Here is a 21,033-nt window from a genome sequence, read left to right as displayed (position 1 = left end):
GGATAATGCTTTTTCATTAAAAAGGCCTTTAACCTCCCACCCACCTTACTAGCCTTTACAATTCATGTGAACAAAAAGTGGTGGGGATTGACCAAGAACCTCAGAATTTACTTTTTCCTCTGAGTTACAGTCACTTTAGGTTTTATGATGACAACTGCGCAAAGCGTGACACAAAGCTTATCTGAAAGATAGTAAATACACCCTTAAGGATGACAGTCCATCCAGCATGGTAGAAATTAGCGGTGTATGTGGAAGTATGGCTGTATAAATCGGGTGAGTGTGCGTGGGGGCTATCCATCACTCTCAAGAAGTACTCTTGCAGATCCTCTGTGTGTTTACTTTACAAAGTCTGCTGTACCCAAGCTGTACTAAGCCACATTTTTCTCTTGCCTTGTTCTACGTTTTCTTTCTTTGTTGGTGCATTCATCTTTCTCCGAGAGCATTGCAGGGCATGATCACTTTGTCCTCTGTCCTACGTTTTTTGCAATGCGCTCTTTTCCCCCTCTGTCTCTCTCTCTCACTCTCTCTCATTTCCTATTGATGGCTGTTGTTCCTCTCCCTCTCCCTCTTTTCTCCATCACCCTCTTGCTCTCTCACTCCCATTCTGTTCCCTCTGTGCTCGTTCTCTCTCATGGGCCCTGACCTCCCATTATGACCCCAGCTGCGGTGACTTTGGTACACAGTACAGTCTACTTGGTAGAAGTCAGCGCAGAGGCTACAAATATGAGCTGCAAACTTTTTCTCTTTAGTCAGCATAAAAGTACGTGTGTGTGAATAGATCCTGTTGCATGCAAGTCCTCCATCTCTCTCGGTGTGTGTGCGTACACGGTGGATCCTGTTGCATGGTAGTCCTCTATCAGTGTCTGCCTCCTGATCTGATTGATTGTTCTGGGTAAATTAGGACTGGGCGCTGGTGATGGGGACAGGAGTGAGTTACACACTTCACCCCTGTCCTTGCCCTCCACCCTCTTTTGCTTCTCCTCCACTGTGTCCCTGCTTTTATCATCTCCCTCCCTGTCCTGTTCCCTTCTTTCACCTGTTCTTCCTGCTTCTTTCGCCAAAACTTGTCTCCGCCGCTCGTTCCTTTTCATCCATCTTATCCACACGTCAATTCCTGCGCTGCATTTTTCTAAATAAAGTTTTTATCTTGTAGACATACTGTATGTGTACAAAAATGAATGATTCCAAACTATACCATACCATCGTGGGACATTTACACTGTCCACATGCCAAATAAAAAAAAAAGGAAAATAAATAATTTTTCAGTTTAAGGAAAATTTACAAGATACTGAGTGAACCTGAAATCAAACTTAACCACATTTTACTATTACTCTTCACCATTCAGAAGCCAAGATAGAGGTTTTTTATTGCTGATTGTCTGGTTTTTGTCACTGAGCGAAAGATACCAAGGCGAATGAGCAAAACCCTCTTCTGGCTTTGGCATTCTCCACGTCCCCTTTTAGTTACTTGCTAATATTTGATTCAAAATGAAACACATCCATCCATCACAATTATGTCAAATGACTCACGAACAAAGGCAATGAATAAAAAGCCTCAAACACCACCCAGTCTGTTGTTCGAGCAGAGCATGTGAAACATTTTAATTTTAGTGGCAGTGGTTTCTCTTTAACTAAAACTAGCCTGATTGATCCCATGTGTGATAAGCCACTGCTGATGTGGTGTATTTCCATAGCAAATCAATTGCTGGTTCTTCATCAGTGCAGAATGGCTTTCATTTGGCCTGAGGGCTGCATAGTTCAGGATAAAATGGGGATCATGATAATCCAAGTCTTCCACTCCCACTATGATTCTTTGAAATCCAAGAAAACTAACATAATAATCATCATTGCTGTGCTACTGTTGCATGAATTTTGAATCATAGAGACTGCACTGTTATAGTTATTTATCTTTTTAATGAATAACGACAAGGCAATTTGTGGATCTTTCATTGTTATGTTCAGAAATGCGTTGCATATGTACACAAATCCCTGTCTCTTTACAATCCATCTTATGTATTATATTCACTTAAGCTGTTAATACAGGGTTAGGGTTAGGGGGGGCACCATTTTTAACAGACTTCCTTGCCGCTTCTCTCCTCTCTTCTCTTTCTCGCTCTGTTCTGTCCTCTCTTAAACATAGTTGTTACTTGTAAACTGCTGAATTGGTAACACTGTCAAAAAAGCTGCAAATGTGGTTGGGAAACTGGACCCCCTCCTCCATAAATAGATGTTTGTTTCTGCTCTCTCTGTTTGTTTGTGTTGCCTCTTTTTGGATCCTGCCTGCAGGGACCATTTTTCAGAAGAGACAGCGAGGCTTTAGGGAATACTTAGACTTCCTTTTTCCACTTCTCTCTTCTCCTCTTGTCGAGACATTTCTCTTCTGTTCTATTTTCTTTTCCTCTTTTCTCAACATTTTCCTTTTTATCCATATATGTTTAAATTCAGTGTTTTTCATCAGGTTGTTCTGTTGTTTTCTGTTTGTTTGCTAGTTTGTTTCATTATTTGCCTTTTTTCATTAATCCATCATTTCTTCTAAATGTTTTTGTTCCTTTCCATTTTTTGCAAAGCTGGAACATATGGGAAGTTTCCACTGCTTCTGCTACAGCCTTACTGTAAAGCTGATAACTTACAGTAAAACTGTTTGCTTTTTCCCGCAGTAGCATTCTGGCTGGCTGCAGAACACTAGTGTCCTGGAGTGGCACATCAGTTTGGTCAGTTGATTCCTTCCTCCTCTTCCTCCCTCCCTTCGTCTTTCTCTCACTTCCTCGTTCTCATACTACCCGGCACTTGAAAAAAAAAGAGAGAAGCTCTGCTTCATGGCTTAGAGAATGTGCTCTGCCTCTTAGCTGCAGACCAAGAGAGGAAAGGGGAGAGAAAGGGACAGAGGGAAAAGGAATGAATAAAGAGGAGAAGAGAGAGGCAGCGACACACTTGCATCTGTTGTCCTGCGTCCTGCAGCCGTGAAGCAAATGAGAGAGTGTGAGAGAGACAGAGAGAGTATGCCAGGATAAGAAGAGAGAGAGAAAGAGAGAGGATCTCAGACAGCCGTGTCCTTGAGAACTGCACCACAACTCTTTGAAGAGAGCCGCGAGAAGGTGTGAGTAACGTGCATCTCAGCAGGACATGTGTGTTTGCAGTGTGTGTATCTAAGTGTGTGTATGCTTCATGGATATCCACGTACAGTACTGCTTGTGAGAGTTAGTGTACGCGTGTGTGTTTGTGTGTGCGTGTTTGTGTGTGTGTGTGTGTAACCTGCTGCTTGCACACTGACCTGCCAAGCTCAGAGTGAAGGGGGTTTGGCTGCCGATCTTCTCTGCTATTGTCTGCCTGCCTAAGTGTTGCTGACAGGGGATTATGGCAAATACAAAACGCCGTATGGACTAAAGAAACACACTGCCAAACTTCAGAGACGCACGCATGCATGCATGAAGCTCCATGTTGAGAGCTCTGTTTGACTGTGTTCATTTGTTTGTGTGTGTGAGTGATGTCAGTGGGTATCATTTGTCTAGCATGCATATGTGTATCTGTTCTGGTTAGTTGTCTGTTTTCCTTTCAAAACTGTCCAGATTAAACAGCTGAAATTTCGCAGGTATAATAGTGAAATAAACATGCCCTTTCTCACAGTAGTGATTGTTGGAATAGTTTTGGAACCACCTGTAACTTCAGAAAAAGCTAGACAAAATATAATGCACATTAAAACCTTGGCATAAAATAACCTTATAGATGAGTTCGTGATTCATGTTGCATGTCATTCCCCTGCTAACCTTTCTTGAATTTCCTGTCTGTCTCTGCTGTATACAAATAAAGTTAAAAAAAAAACAAAAACTTTGCTCTGAACAGGAGTCCAGTAAAACTTAAACTACTATTCTCCTGTTATAGCAAGGGCAGTCACAATAGCACTTCTATACACCAATCGACATCCTGAAGACTTAACTAACAGACATTACATAAACCACTGGCTTGCAAATTTAAAGATAAATCTCATGTACCTGCTCATCTAATTCGAATTCAGTTTCTGCGCTCGAAATGTGGGCATGTGGATGGGGGGTTGTGTGTCCGAACCTTGTGAGGTCTTGGGAACAGAGCCAAGTAGTGTGACCCATTGAACTATTTGCAACTAATCATAGACCACAAGCCACACAGCATGCCATGGAGCCCAGCTGGGTTACACTCATCAAAATATAATGAGAGACAACATGTCACTCATGTTTCTGAAGACATTCTTGAGATGAATGCCATTACTGAAGACGTGTGCCACTTTATTGCTTTGAGTGCCAAACACTTGACGTTGTAATGCTAGCAGAAAGATAAAACACCCTCACCCTCTCACATTTGAAATGAAGTGGAACCAGAGGGACTATATTTAATACTAAAGGTAGGATACCATCATACCCTAATCTAAAAATGCACTGGTTGCATCATGTCTCATGAAGCAATGTGGGTATCCAGTATCACCTACTGTGTTTGATCATTTGCAGGATGTTACCACTGATCATACTCTCAAAGATATATTTGGATATTAAATTATAGCATACTAAGTGCATACATGTCATACCAAAAGATGTGTCTCATTTCTCTTTCTCGCAGCACAGTTATGAAAGCTATATCAGGATTCATGTTTCTATCAACATCTGTGTTGTGTCATAAATTTTCTACTGCACATGTTCATTCTTGAATTTAAAAAGAATCCTAAACTTAATTTTAAATTGTCTCTTTTTAATGAAAAGATTAAATAACTTGTTAAATTAGCATTACTACATCCATTTTTGGTGGGTGTTTCTTCTAATTTTATTCTGCTCCAGTTTCTTTTAATCATAAAATAAAAAAAAAAAAACTATGTAAAAATGGGATAACCATGTAGAGTACTTCGGTGGATTATGATGTTGTTGTCTTAAACAGTAACAGTAGCGTTACAGTACTGTTCACAGTTATCTGTATTTCAAGATTTTTAAAGCGTCTGTAAATATGTTAATAACATAAAAAGTACTACAATGTAGCTTGTTCTGAGACTCTTGGGTCATATCTCAACTGTATTTATTTCCCAGTTTAGGTATGTTTTAGATTCATATATTTGGTATAAACACATGTTAATGCGACATGCTTCTTATCATAACTAATGTGCTTTTAGCATGAATGAACTAAGAGAAGTAACAGGCAGTGTTGATGGTGTCCACAGTATATATTTAGACTTTAGAAACTATCCCCAGGGTGAGCCTGTAAGTGTGCAGAATGTACTGAGTTTGTGAGTGTGTGATCATAGTGTGTAAAAGTGTGTGCTTGTATGTGCATGCAGTGTTTGTGTGTGGAGAAATGTGTTTTAAGCTGTTCCAGCCAACCAATTGAGGTCAGCCGCTCAATAATTAAAGCATGTCACTGGTTAGTGCACGAGTTGGGTCGACCAATCAGACGGACTGATGTCAGATCATAGTGACAGAGAGTCAGAGTGACTGTTAAAAGACAAGAGAATAGGGGGAAAAGGAGAGACAGAGCTTAGGACTCGGAGAAAGTTTAACGATTGAGTGAATGACATTTTACATTCATATCAGCATTTTTTAAATGTCTTTAAATTTACAGACCTCGTGAAACACTGCTAGTCACCTTGGTTCTATGTTCTGCAATGTGTTAGTTAATCCTATGTAATTCTAACAAAGCAGCGGCAGAGTATAATATTTTTTTTTTACTTTATCACAGTATCCACGGACTGAGCACACCTTACAGCAGTTACCTAAGTAGAAGAATATCAGGTAAGAGGATCAGTGCTACAAACTCAAAGTTAAAGACTCATGATTTTCTAATTATATCACCAAGATAGGTACAACTTGCACTTACAAGCTTTAATGGTTTCTTTTTACTCTACTTTCTTATATTTGTATCATATATAAGCCCAAACATTTGACACATTAATTTTTAATGTAGTGGAAGTTATTAATATTATTATTATATTTTATTTTTATTCATTTTTTTGTATTAAGCATTTCCTCATCAAGCAGTCTTTGTTTTTGTTTCCTTGAGCCAAGAAATGACCAGGTGCATTTAATACCTATGAAGATTCATATTAAGTGGTATACCCATAATTGTAAAATTAACTTCCAGTGGCAAGCTTGGTAAATTTAACAGGTATTTACACATTTACTGATAAATCATTAAGTCAGGGCTATAACTCTGGGTACAGCCATATACTCAGACCAGTTGCTCATAACATGTGGCCCCATATTCAGTAAGTTGTGGTTTAGGATTGAAAACTGGTCAAGAAGGTTATAGCAATTACCATCAGTGGTAATATATTCAACAATTTGTCATGTTTGTGCCCATTTGATTTGTTACTTAAAGTTTTGTGGATTTGCTAAGTCTTCTGTTTAACTATGCTGCACGTCACCAGTGTCAGTGTTGTGTAGTCTTTGTAGGACAAATGTAGATACAATTGCTTTCATTACGTGACATCTTTACTATGTTTGCTAATGTTTTCTTTTCTGTCAGTCTTTTGCTACTACCATTACGTTTTTCCAAGCAGATTTTTATATACCAGTCATCAAAATGTGGATACAGTTCAGGAGTTGTAATCTGATGATAGACTGAAGCCTGATGTGAGCTTCTATTTATCTGGAAGCCTTTCTGGGTGATATGAGGTCCTATTAATACTCTATGCAGCGGTTGCTGCCTTCCAGCCTGCTTATATGTGTGCACACACACATGTACACACAACACAGTCACAAAACCAGAAAAATATGCACACAAACACCAGAGACTTGAGACATCTCAAACACTAAAGGCTGCACTCCACTTCAGGCCTTGATGATGTCACTGGGAAACCAAATCATTAGTGACATCAGTGCAAACAGGAAATGAATTCAAGTGTAAATAAAACAATTTCTTGGTATTTATTGTGAACCCTGGTTTTTTAATTGTTTTCCGGCTTCTGTATTCATGTTTAATATTCATTGTTTTCAGTTTGGTTTCCCTATTTTTCTTGTGTTTGTTGGGTTAAGTTCCTGATTCTTGTTTGATTTCTTTATTATTCTAGTTAGTTCCAGTTAGTTCGTAACACTGAGTCTGTGGTTCCTGTTTCTACTTTATGGCTATTCTAGTGATGAGTTTCAGCTTTGTAATCCTGCTTTGGCTCATGTCTGATTTTTATTATTTACAGTTGTTTTAGTTCCCTCAGTGTTCCCTCATTTCTGCTTTCATGACTAATGTGACTCTTCTTGTCTCTTCTTGGTGAATGACTTTTGGGTTATCTCAATTAATTTGAAGATTAGTTTTCTTTCATGCCCTGTGTTAGTTCTACTTCCCGTCTCTTCCCTGGTTCGCTGATTGATCTCACCTATGTAAACCTCTGCACTCTATCTTTGACGATTGTCTTTTTTTTCTGTTGTCTTGTTTGTTTCCTTTCTGCCACCTTCTTCACAATAATATAGATAGAGACATATTTTAGGAACATCATTCACTTCTCAGTGGTCAACTTCTGCATCTTTAGTTACTTCTTCCTCTCAGCCTTTTGTTTCAAGTTGTTGAGTCTGTCCACTGGTGTCTCTCTGTTCTTTGTAAGCCTTCTGTATTTACTGTTAATCCTTTCTATGCTTCTCCCAGCCAGAAGTCCCACTGAGATCCTGTAGATTTAGACAGAGGTTGATCTCATGATTAGTATTCAGCTGTCAGAGTACGTCAGTCAACTTTTGGAGGCCCCTCTCAATCCTCACCCTCCCACTATCATTCCCCCATTAAAATCTTAATGTATACCTCTGCATTGTAGCATATGCCCATGTGCATGTGCAGCACCTAAGGATGTATAGTTTGTTGCCACATGATTCTGAAAAGAGAGCCCTGTATGCATTAATGTAGATACATATTCAACATTCTCCTGATTTCCCAGGAAGTTGCCCTCCATCATCTTAAATGACATGAAAAGAGCCGGAGACAGATATATGCATGAATTAATTGGCTTGAATAGAAGTATTTAGAAGCCTAATCCATGGGGATTAACGCAAGGCGCCCTCTCCGGATTTAAGCTTCTGTGCATTTTCAGCAGAGGATTGTTTTATTTCACTCTATCCTCCTCACATGCCACCACCTTTAGATCTTAGTCAGTGAGCCTTTAAAAAGCTGTCAAGTGTAGGATTAACAATATAGAAAACCACTAGACAGCTAATTGCTCTAAAAACCTTTAAAAGTATATAATGATGATTTTTATTGTAGCATTGTTTGAACTCCAGCTGCGTTGCTATTGATTGTCTTACTTTTTATTTCAGGATTAGTGCACATATTTCAACAATTTTGTGTGCTATAGTTCAATCCAGAATTAAAAGCACTATAATAAAACTTAAAAAATAAAATAAAATCAGGCTACAACTGTGAAGAATAAAGTTTGGCACTAGTTAACTGAAATTCATTTGTAAAACTATTGCTATGTGGTTTCACTTGTATTCACAGTCCAGGCTTCATCAGCACAGTGTTTCAGAAAACAGTGATATTGTTTTTTGACAAATGCTGGAAAACAACTGAAGTATAATACACTCACAGGAAAGAAAAAAGAAAATATAATATTAATATTAATATAATATTAGAGCTATACTGAGTCACTATTTGTTTTTATTTCCCATTTTTCTTTTGCACTCTATCTTTTTGCCTTTACTTTCCTCATCTCACTTCAGTCATTATCCTCCCCCTTTTCTCTGCACCTGTCTCTCTCCCATCACCCATTTCTCATTTTCTTTCCTCTTCCACTCTTTTTCCTTCCTTTTTCTTGTCTCTTGCCTTCTCCCTCTTCCCTCCTTCATTTATAGGCTTTGCACTGTGAGTCTATGAGATACTGAGCAGATCAATGCCTATAGATTGGCTCATTGGAAGCCATTAGTTATGGGTTTTTATAAAGCTAGTCATTATTGTGCTTAATCTTGCAGAAAATTAAATTTAGAGTTGTGTACAGTGTTTTGGTTAAAAGTTGTTGATTTTTTTTTTTCTGCTTTCACTCACTTACCAGCTGCTATTTTCTCGCCTTTTTTGCATTTATTAGTGTGTGTGTGGGTGTGTGGGCGGGCACGCGCTTAAAGCACACTAGTGTCACTGTTAATAAGCCATCATGCATCCCGGTCATGCCAAAAAGCCCTTCAAGAAAACTGCCCATACAACAACATAGCTTGGCCACAGTACTGCACGCGTACTGCATTTTTTTTCTTCTGGGTTGGCAAATTTCTCTATTGTTAGAGCCTCTATATTCAATATATTCAATGGTTTTAATAACTTTAAAAGTGATGGTGGTGTCATTTTTTTTTTTACCCAGCCACTTTGCTTTTGTCTTTTAAAAAGCATTGTGGCACCGTCCTGGTCCAGCTTTAATTTTCAGAATTAGTCATGAACTCTTGGACAACACTCTCCCTATGTGTTCCTTTCCTCTGTCTTGCCAGACAAAGCCCACCCTATTACTTTCTCCTCTTTACACTTAATTTATCAAACCCTTCAGTATTCCACTCGTCAAGCTCCCTATATGTCACTCTTTTTCATCCCTAATCCCAATCTTTTTTACCCACTCTTTCATGTCTTTCATCAATGTGTCCGTCTGTTTCATTCCCTGTCTTTCCCAGTGCTCCCATCCCTACTTCTTTCTTCTGCACTCCCTGCTTGCTTCCCTGGCCCCCATCCTTTACTTTAACCCTTTTGCTTTTCCACAGCCCTCAACATCTTCCTCCTCCCCCTTTCTTCACTCGTTTCTGATCCTCAGTTCCCTCATCTTTCCATCCTAGTCCCTCTTTGCTCCCCCCACACACACATACACACAACCACATCCTCTCTAACTAAACAATAGATGCCTTGAGCTCTGAAAGATCACTTCCCACCCCAGCCCAACACCGTCAACATTGCCCACCCTCCTCCTCTCCCACCCCATGATGATATGCAGAATAGGGCAGCAGCCTTCTTTTGTTTAGCTTAGCGCAAATGAAAATTGCTAATCAATTTTTACCCCCTCTTATTTCATGGCATGTAGTTCCTGCCCCTCCCCTGCCAGCTGTCATTGTGTGGTTGTGGCGCAGGGCTGAAAGCTTCATTAGCAGGAGGACAGCATGTTTTGCCCCTCAGCGCTGTATTCATGGAATTACCAAAGATAGGACATTGCCTGGTGTTACTCGGAGAATTAGTGCAAATAGACATTACCTTGTGTCTTATGCCTTTTTTGAAGCTTAGTATACATTTTTGAGTATTTTATTATGATACCAATGCTTTCTGAGGCATTGGTTTAATTGCTAAACCTATTTACAGCGCTTTAGCCGCTGTGGAGTAACATCATCAGAGCAAACATAACTGAGCTGACTAAGCAAAACAAGAAGTTAAAAATAATTCAGGGATATAATATAGTCTGCATAGTATTTTTGATCAGTCTTTTGTAAAGACATCCAGAGCACAAACCCTCCACTCTTCTTTCCATACTGGATTAATTTCAGCATTGCAAAGTGTTAAATCAAGCAAATCATGAGCAGCAAAATATCCCTTAAATTTTAGCTCACTTCTCCTTTTTCTCCTGCGCTGACATTCCCTATCTCTCTTTCTCATTCTCCTTTTTGCTCACTCTCTTTTTGTTTCACTCGGCCTTTGTGCTGCCTACTGAATACTTTTATTCTCGAGAGCTGGACTATGCAGCATAAAAATGTAAAAATATCCAGCAAATGAAAGCCTTTATGCTCTGAAAGAACAGCCATGCCTTGCCCAGTAGAAATTGCTAGGGTGTGTATCCCATAGACTAACTATGCAGCCATCCAGGGAACATGACCAGCCATGTAATGGGCAACTGCTGAAGTTTTGTTGTTGTTTGCTTTTCATTTGTTTTAGTTTTTGCTTGAATTAGACAAGGGGGATCTAATTTCTTACAGTAATCTATAAAGGTAAGAAGAACCTGCATGAGTCTTGTCACTATTATGTGACAAACTAAGACAATTAACAACAAAAACGTGTTATTTAATTGCTTAGTTTTGAGGCACAATAAGGTGCATTCATGCATTAATGTTCAAGCAGATGATATTCCTTAATATCCAACCCCTGATTAGCTAGTATGAAACACCGAGGGTGCACATTTTCAATATTTATTCAGAACTGTTTTGAATGTAAATCCAGCCAGTATTAGCATGTAATTATTTCAAGGTTGCCATTACAAAGATTGTTGCTTTTTCACCAGTTATGACTGAGCACAAGATGCAGCAAATGCAGGTATAAAGCGCACAGGTCAAAGGTCTATGGTAATCTGATGGAAAGAGTGTGAGAAAGGGATGGGACTCTTAATTCTTAAGTTCGGTAGTGATCCTTTCCTCCTTCTTTCTCTCCATACTCATCTGGTCACCTGCTGCTTAATTCAAACCAAAAAGAGAGAACAGCAAAGCATTCAGCCCTTCATACTCAGGTGTGTGTGTGTGTGTGTGTGTGTGTGTGTGTGCGCATGTCTGTCTGTGTGTATTTTTCTATATCTGTATGTGAAGCCTGCCCTAGTTTAAGCTGTCGGTTTGAAAGTGATAAGGGTCGCACATGATCTTGTGTCTACTGGGAAAAACAGTTGCTGCCCCTTGTGAGAGAATATTTTCCATAACCACCTATAGCCAAGCTCAAATGCACTTACAGTAAACCTACGCTTAATTTCACATACAGCACAACCTCACATCAGGCATCTTGAGCCTTAGCATCACCACAAATTTTGTTATCTATTAGTTTAGCTTTTTACCTAATATCAATGTAAAGAGATTTCCAAAGTAAGATCTGACACGAAGAAGTTTTGACAAAACAAAGGTGCTCTGTTTCCAGTCTGCCCGTACCACACATCTAGATTAGAGACAAAACAAGCGGACAGGAAAACAACAACCCTGAGACCAAGATGATTTTTAATTTGCGATCAGTAACTTGTCATAACCTGTCATTTTTCATCCTTTTTGTGTAATTATTGCAATTTCTTTTTCTCAATTAACTTCAGTCAAAATAGTGAGGATTCAAATGGCACACTTTTCCCACCTTGTTCTTGAGGCTTCAGTATGTGTGTGAGACTTATCTTCTCTCTCTTACTAAGTCTGCTGGTTGACTATAGTTTTTCCATCCTCTTTTATTAATAGCTCAAGGGTCTGTTTGTCAACCCATGCTTCGGTGTCTGGTTGCCTCTTGGGTACTATTAATAACTCCAGCAAAGACAAATATATTGATACATTCAATCTGTGGATAATAAGATCTTACTGTCTTAATTCAATCAGAATCCCTTCGTCACAGAGACCAAAGTAGCTGTCAGGTGTGTGAATGTCTTGGTGTGTAAGTATAGTAGCATGTAATCCAAAGCATTGGTAGCCACTTGTTAATTTCCTCCTGGGCTGAGGATCATTTACCAGCCTTAGTATTTTCATTGAAACCAGACCCCACCAATCAGATCATCCTATGAGCATGTACAACAGAAAATATCAGCAGAATAGAATTTATGGTGTCCTCATAATCTATACTTTTCTTTAACATAATCATACATATATTAGCCATTTTAGCTGCACCAAATGATATTTCACGATCAAGGTTCTTTTCTATTTAATCTACACGTTGTGTGGTCTGATATTCGATGCAAACCAGAACCAGGCCTATTTCCATAAACTTTTACACAATGCACACAGCTATTTTAGTAAGTAGAGATGTTGCAGAGTCTGTGTGTAGATAAATTTTGCTTCTTAGAAGCTTTGGGTGCTGATATGGAGAAGCAAGGATATCGTTTTTCAACCACAAGGATAAAGGACTTACTGGTTAAAGTCGCCGACTGTTATATCGTAAAACACAATTAAAAGCAAAGAGTCCAAATCAATCTGATGACACACTCACAGATTTCTGCTATAATCTGCATAATCAAAGCCATCACATCTGTTTTCAATGTGTTGTAAGCCTTAGCTACCCAATAATATGTAGAAAGTTCCTGATGTTGCTCTCTTTGAAGTAAAATGAATAATTCTGACCTTCCTGTGTTCCCCAAGACTATCTGTTCTCCCCTGTTCAGCCAAACTGAAGCCAAATGATACACCAGATCATAACCACTGATAATCATGACCATCTTAGAACAGAGGCAGCCATTGCAATTCTCTCCCCAAGGACCACCTGTTATTACAGAGCTGAAGTTTCATATTCATACATTACTTGCTATGGCTGTTATGGTCATGGAGGACAGTTGAACCATTTACACACAGACACACAAACACACATACAGAGGGTATTTGTGTAAATCTAAATATGTGAAAAGTAAAACAAGTAAGAAAAAACAGATATACTAACTCACTATCATTTTTAGTATGCTCAGGACAGGCCAGTGGCAGCTGCATCTCAACATTCTCACACTCAGCATCATCTCTCTTCCAGTGTGTATGTATGCGCAGGTTGTAGTGAGTTCTAGTAAGTGTGAATGCGTGTGTGTGTGTAAAAGTGAGAGAAAGAGAGAGCGAGAGAGAGCGCAAGAGCTTGCTGCAGTGTGTTTTGAGCCCAGTGGAAAAGCAGGAAGAGCTGCTAATCCGTGTGGCTGGCCGAGCAGAAAGGCCATTCATATTTATAGCTGACTGAATCACATTCTGTCATACAGATGTCCAATACTAAGACCAAGAACAAGAATAACTTCAGAACAAAATAGAAATATGGGTCTGAAGGAAATTCAGACCAGAGCTGTATTTATAGCCTGCTGAGTCACTCTGTGATACAGATGACACTTTCAGAAGAAGGAAAACTCCCCAATCAAGCCAAAATGCAGTATGGCATGTCAGATGTTTAAAACCTGCACGATAATCTGCTGAATCACTCGGCCATACACTGTAGTATAATATGAAGTCACTAGTGATTTGTGAAAGCTGCACATATGTTTGAAGAGCGAAAGTTTTAAAACTGAAAAAACAGTAGAAGAAAAAAGGAACGTTGTTACTAGGTAAGACCCTGTTTAGGAAGTAATAGTTCAAGAATTTTTAATTGTAGTTCAGAAACAGCCACTAAAACGTATGAGAATAATTCAAATCAAGTGTTGAGCGTGTTACAATAAAAGCAAGCATAAAGTCAGAAATGGCTGTTAGAGGAACATCTTGAAGTAATTTAAAACTGGTTTCATCCCTTAGCCAAAATGGTTACTATTTTGTACAAATGTGAATTTTTGGTGGGCACAGACCACGTGCAGTCCTGTTTTTCCAAATGCAAGACATGGGTGAATTCAAGGACATAGGGCAATAGTGGGTAGCCAGCCTTTGAGAGGTAAAGGGATATTTTTAACCTGCTGTATCACACTCATACAGAGGTAACGCAGGCAGAGATAAAACTGGACAGCAATACAGAGTCTAAAAGTAAACTGAGACTGTGTGTAGTTATTTTTTAGTGTTAAGGATCACATCGTGCCACTATAGTCAATGCCAAAAAGTTAAAAATCATAGGGCTAAATCAATGCGTGTGCAGAGTAAATTGCGTATACTTGAAGGCCTTATAGCATTTTCAGAGGCAAATCTGCTGCTAGATTTACAATACCTATACCTACATGTAGGACCAAAAATCTATTAAAAATAAAACTGATATTTAGTTGGTTCCTTAACTGTATATTTTTATCCAAACACACTTCCTACTCCATGATATTAGTCAGATGAAGTATTTTTGGAAAACTGTAGACTCTCAGTGTGACTCCAGTCATCATGCCATCGCCATGAATCATATCAATGACCGAGATCCACAGACATATCTGCACACACTTACACAGAGATAAAAAATTTAATATAAAATAAACAAAGCACTTGTGAGCTGACAGAGGTTTATAAAACATTGTTACACACATTGCTGCACTGAGACTGACTATCGCACATTTGTCAGATTCAGCACATAGCTAATTAAATCTATTACAAGAAGGTAGCAGCATGACCACCAGGTTTGTATGTCTCCAACAATGTTTTAGGTCAGAGTTTAAAATAAATGAAATTACTCTTTAAACTTAAGTTAGACCTTTTTGAAAGGCAGCTATTAGTTATGAGTGACAACTCAAATAAATTTAAAGGGAAATGCAGCCCAAAATGTACCATTGATGTTTGTGTATACATTGCAAGGTTTCTATTAATATTGATTTCGTATGATGTCATGAATTCAGTGTGAATGAAATCGGAAAAGTGTTTCGGTGAAATTTCACTGAGTGCTTTCTTCATTTTACATATGAACAACAATAGCTAAGGCTATCAAAGTTATTTTAAATTAAATTAATACATCCTTGTGTTTACATGTGCAATTCGTCTAGCTGAAACAGACAAAAGTGGTCAACAGATGGTTTGTCATTCTCAGAAACTATTTTCATACTTTGGCATGCGTTTTATTAGCTCCCTGAAGATACATCTATTGTCTATTCAGCATGTCTATTCAGCAATGTGATATTTTTTGTTGCTCTTAATTCCTTATGAACTTTCTTTATGTAAATTTACAGAAACACAAAAAGTTAAGCTTTGGAGCTGCCATTTTTGAAAAGTGCATCAACCTCAAAGTAATCTGTTCATATCATTTACAGGCTACAATTTTTCTTTTGATTGATTGGTTTATGAAGTGGACTAAACGACTCCTCCATAACCTATTGAAATCCACATTTATTTTGATTAAAGTATTTATGTGAAGTCTTTTTAATCTAAATGGGCTTTTAAATTGATTATGATCGCAATATAATCACAATATCAGAATCCATGTCTCCATCATGAATAGTTTTCTTTTCATACCACTCTAAATAGTCTGTAAAGTTTTAACTCTCAAACAATATTATATGTCTGCTAATGTGATACTTATGGTTCTTTAAAACATGATCTTTCGAGAGGTCATTCATTCAAGTCATCATTTTAAGTCCTGTGACTTCAAGTTTAGGACACCTTGCTAAGTAAAATTTCAAGCTGCATTATCCTGAAATATTTATATTTTTCTTAATGGGACACTATCATCTGCATCCTTTTAATCCCTATATGATGTTTTACAGTTATAGGCACTCCCTGATGTACAATACAAAAACTGCAATGTCAACTTGTTTGATACTTTTTCCAGGTTTTTTTTTTTAAAGCCAGGTCTTTTGTTTGCGTGTGTGCCTAGCTTACATGCAGTACTTCTATGTGTGTCAGTGGGAGATCTTCTCAGATACAAATGTTCCCCTCAAGAACTGAAACCAAAGAAAAGTGTCTGCCTCTAGATACACTGTTTGTAAAAAAAGATTTTGTGTTTATGCACATGCCTCTGCAGTGTCTCCATTTCTGTGCATGTGTGTGTATGCACGCGCGCGTGTGTGCGTGTTTCTGTGTGTGAGCTAGATTTATGGTGGTGAGTCCTAGTTTCAAAGCTGCCATTAATTAGCTGGAAGACACTATTGTCAGCATTAAACACAGATTGAACAAGGCGATCCAATCAAACAAGAGCACGCACACACATTCAGTTCATATATTATTTAACTGATGCTTATATTATTGTTAGAAAGTGCCAAGTTGAGTGGAGCAATAAAAGTAAATGCACTAACAATACCCTTGAGGAACAACAGGGAGAGTGTTTCAATAACTGTTTTATCTTAATATGTTTGTCAAAGTTAATCCATGTGATTGTTGGTAATGCAGTTACATGTTGGAATAAATAGGACTAGACTAGATATTCATTGCATGGTATTTGACACATGTGATTTATATCAATAAAAGGCAGTAAGTGAAGCGGTTCAAGAGGATAACTGTTAACAACACTCTAGAGAAAGACTCATACATTCACTCTGTTTGTATTTATCTGTCAGCTGCGTTGGTGGGTCCTTGGGAGAGAAGGAGAAACGCATTCAGATATAAATAGTACCACTATTTATATCTGTACAGAAGACTATACTATACTAATATATGTATTCAATTTTCAATACCTCACACTACACCAAAACACAATTTTGTGGTTATACTCACAATCTACAATATTTAATGTCTGCAGTAGAAGTGTTTTTTTTGTGTGTGTGTCCCCCTCCTCGCTCCCTTGAGTATTCTCACCTCCTCAACCTCTCTCAACCTTTCCACCTTTGCACATTCCCCTCCTGACTGAAACTAGGCCTCCTTCTTTTTTTCTTTTTTCCTCTCTTTCTCCCATTACTCTGTCCCTTGCTTGTGTTCACTCCACTTTTTTCTTGTATAGATATTCTCTCTCTCTTCTTCTGTATTGAGATACCCCCTCACAGCACCCCCAGTGACCCTTTCCATGACCACTGACCTCAGGGGTAAATGCAAGGTCCCATCTCACCATGAAATAAAGACATTAGCTTCCTCCCACTGTCTGACCCCGCTCACCTGCCTCATCTTCCCTCACCCCTTTGTCTGTATCCCTCTCCCTAAATCCCCTCTGTACCACCTCCTGTTCTGTTTTCTTTTGCTTCTTTTCAGCCAACTCTCTAACATTGTTTCCTCATTGTTCCTCCTGTTGTCTGCCTGTTTAAAAAGTTGCTGCTAAAATGTAACTTTGGTATTTTCAAATTGAAATTGTCGAGCTTTTTTATGCTGTCAAACTGTCTATAGCTACAAGATGATGTCTTGATATGCATTTCTCTGGACATTGCACTGTTAAACTAAGATGCTTTGCTCCCTATCGCTCCTCGTTTTTATTCAAAAGTCTGAATCCATATACTTCTGCACTTTACTTGTTTACTGATGGGCTAAAAGGTTTTTGTTTTTTATGCTATCGTCTTGATTTTCAGCAGATGCACTGATTAATGAATGGTCTTGGCTAACTCTTCTTATTGTGGTAAATGGTCAAAAAGATGAATTGAATGAACACCTTTCTTTATCATTTTAAAAAGTCATTTTTCTGACTTAGAGCTTTACAAATATATTTGCTTCAAAATCTAGGCTGTATTGTTAATTATAAGGATAACAATATTATATTCTCATACACTATATTTTGCAGCAAGCTAACAACAAACTCTAAATGACTTGGAAAGATTGTAAAATATGCTAAACATTTCCCAGAATTACACTTTGAAAAGGAAAAAAACAGTTTTCATCATTTTTGAGGTTGATTGTGAATTGTATTCATATGTGGTTGGGGGTATATATTTGCTCCTTGAGGATGAGCTACAGTAGCTTTGTAAGTTTGTGTGTCTCCATCATTAGTGTGTTAGTTTTTTATCCACAGGGTAAAAAAGTGTTCCCATGAGAGTACTGTTCTTCTCTCCCTCATTCCCTTGTTCCTGAGAAAAGGAGCGATGGAGAAAACATTAGTCTAGAGCAGTTGTTCACAGCAGCAACCCAAGTCAAGCATGTCACCTGCGTGTACTACTTTGCTTTATGCATATTCATAACTTTTTCCCATCTCAGTATATAGAACACAAAAACAGAAAACAGCGTACATACCTCACTCTTTTCTCACATCTCCTCTCTACTCTAAATCCCTTTTACTTTATACTAAGATGCTTCTTTGAACTTTACAGAAAGCAGAAGAAATTTACTTTTGCCACTGCATGAAAAAAGTTAGAATTAAAAGTGCAAAAATGTAGCAACACAAGAAAAACAGCTTTGTGTCCAGAATCCTTCCAGTTTATTCTTTATGTAGTGACCCAAACTGGCGCAATTTAGCAAGCAGCAAAGCATCAGAAAGTTCATAGACCTCTTTCTTCCTGCTAAAACATCCTTCCAAATTATAAGTGCATAAACTGAGTCTAGTTTTTCCTTGTCCCACTCAGTCACATGTTTTTTTTTCTGCATCTAGTAATCCTCTGGTGAGTTTGTCCTTGGCCTACTGTCTTTTTAAAGCAGCAAACAGTCTGGAAAAAAAGCCCCTGTGCCTTGTGCCTTCTGGCAGCTAAAACCCAAATTTCTCATTTAAATTTTTCCTCTGGCAAAAGAAGGCAGTCCAGCTAGCTTGCGGGATGGCTTACATGTTTTTCTGCAAGGCGGTTTAAAGACAAAATGCTGTATATAAGCCCAGAAAACATGTCAGCTGAAAAACATCATAGCCCATGCACCATACTGACAATTCCAGGAGGATGAAATGTATCAACAAGCTCAGTGTTGGACATTCTCACGCCTTTCTTCAGAGAGGGCAAAAGGTGTAGCACATATACAAAGAAAAAAGTCGAAAATGTAACTTGAGGACTTCTATGTTGTTGTCAGTCTTGATTTTTGAAGCAAACATTTAAAAGCAAAGCTCTCAAACTTAGATTAATGATTAAACAAGCTATTAGAAAATATGTATAAATAATTAAGGGAAAACTATGTGCAATGGTGCTGTTAATTTTTTATGTCCTATATACATAAATGAATCATGTTTGAGGTAAATAGAGGAATATATGTGCTTATACTTAAACAGAAACTTCTCATATGCCAATTATTTATTCTTCTGTGGTAACTTCACCTTAAAAATAAATCAGTTTGTATTGTTAGGCTGTGATTGTCTGATGCTTTTCACATAGAATTTCTCCAAATTAGTGAAACAGCGCCCCTTCAGCTTGTCGGGGGGAGTTTTCCCACAGTTAGGTGAAAAACACCAATGCAAAAACGTGTTTAGTGTTTACTGTGAGAGGTGAAGAACAGGAAGACAGAATGTGAAAGCATGAGGAGGAGGAAGAAGAGGAGAGAAAGAGGCGACTAGTATCTCCTAGAGTAAGTCTTAATGACTTAGCTAACATTACACAATGCCTGTTTGAGACTAATTAGCTAGCACCCGTTGGATGAACAAAACAAACTCAAAGCAAGTGTTGGATTAAAGAAAAACGAACAGAAAGAGCGACTTTCGATGACTTGGCAATCTAGCTAACAGTTTGTGTTGAATGACATGATTTAAACTCCAGTAAGTTTAAATTCCGGGTATGTGGTAAGCTTACTTTCTATTTACCCCCACTCACTTTTTGTTTGCACAGTATTTGTTGAACTATTTTGGATGTTGGTTCTTTATAAAGTGTAAATTCTTCATAAATTTTGTTTCTTTATGAACGAAGACATGAAAAAACAAACTAAAAAGATATATTGTTTAGTTACGCTTTACAAGTACAAAAAGCCATTGTTGTTTTAATGTAGCTGGTCTTTTATTGTAGAAATCATTTCATTTTTTACTAAACATTTTGCATTTTCCTTTGTTTGGTTTCATATTCCCTATGTGTTTTTCTGTTCTTCTTTCAGTTATTGCGTATGTTTTTCGTTTATTTTCTGTAAAGTACTTTTTGGCCTCTATCTGTGAAGGGCACTATGCAAATAAATATTGCTTCCTTGCATGCCTTGCTCAGCACCATGGAGAGAGCATGCTTGTGCTTTACTTGTATTCGGTTGGTATCTTTAAAGAGGCATGGTAGTTGTTTACTATTTGCTTAATAAGAACTAATTATCTTTATATATATGAGATTTGGTAGGATTATTAGGAGGAATCCGTATCATCCTTAGATATGTACTTAACTTTGTCAACAGTTCACATATGAAAAAAGCCTTTATTAAAAGTACCTGAGAAAGACCTACTGCCTGTATGGTTACATGACAGGCTAATGGTATTCTTATGGAAGTGACTTAATATAGCATTTATACTGTTTTTACGGTGTATAAGAGAAAAAGAGAAGGGGTGTGCTGGAGTCAGGGTTGTGGGAGAGATTCTCTAGCTGTGTGTTTGATTTGCTTTGGTTTACAACAGATGGGCCTACTGCGACCCACAGGCAAATACATGCAACCCCCTACCCCAACCAGATTTACACACATATACACGCAAACACTTACACATGCATACAGTGACTGCAGATAGAGTATATAACAATGATGTTCAGAATATTCATTGTTGATTGTGTGGTTAACAGTAGGTCTTTGTCAGAGACATAACACAAAGACAGTCATCTACTTTTGATGCAGACAGATCTGCAGATATACTAATATTTGTGTAGATATGTTGCAAGCATAGCCTAGGGGATGGTATCAATATTTTAATCCAATTTTAATCAGCTAAAATCAAAGAGATAAAATTTCAGTCCTTTATTTCCTTTACTTTACATCTGTACACCTCAGTCTGCTTTCAGACTGAGTTAGCTTTGTAAGAATAAAAAGAAAAGCTCTCAGCAAAATAACTAAAGGTTTTTCAA

The 21,033-nt window shown here is 38.0% G+C and overlaps 1 protein-coding gene across 3 annotated transcripts in view; it reads left to right on the top strand.

Moving 5' to 3' along the window:
* Positions 1-2,801: 2,801 nt before the first annotated feature.
* esrrga (estrogen-related receptor gamma a) overlaps positions 2,802-21,033 on the top strand; it is a 173,941-nt gene continuing 155,709 nt past the window's right edge. For 2 of the 3 annotated variants that reach the window (XM_019359727.2, XM_025907091.1), the window contains exons 1-2: positions 2,802-3,094; positions 5,691-5,743. The gene's annotated coding sequence lies outside the window, so the exon portion shown is untranslated. The remainder of the gene's footprint in view (positions 3,095-5,690; positions 5,744-21,033) is intronic. The other variant, XM_019359730.2, reaches the window with a different exon arrangement.

The sequence above is a fragment of the Oreochromis niloticus genome, linkage group LG1 (assembly GCF_001858045.2).
Source record: "Oreochromis niloticus isolate F11D_XX linkage group LG1, O_niloticus_UMD_NMBU, whole genome shotgun sequence".
Lineage (NCBI taxonomy): Eukaryota > Metazoa > Chordata > Actinopteri > Cichliformes > Cichlidae > Oreochromis > Oreochromis niloticus.
Note: the sequence above shows the minus strand (reverse complement) of the source record. Positions and strands in the feature narration are given on the sequence as shown.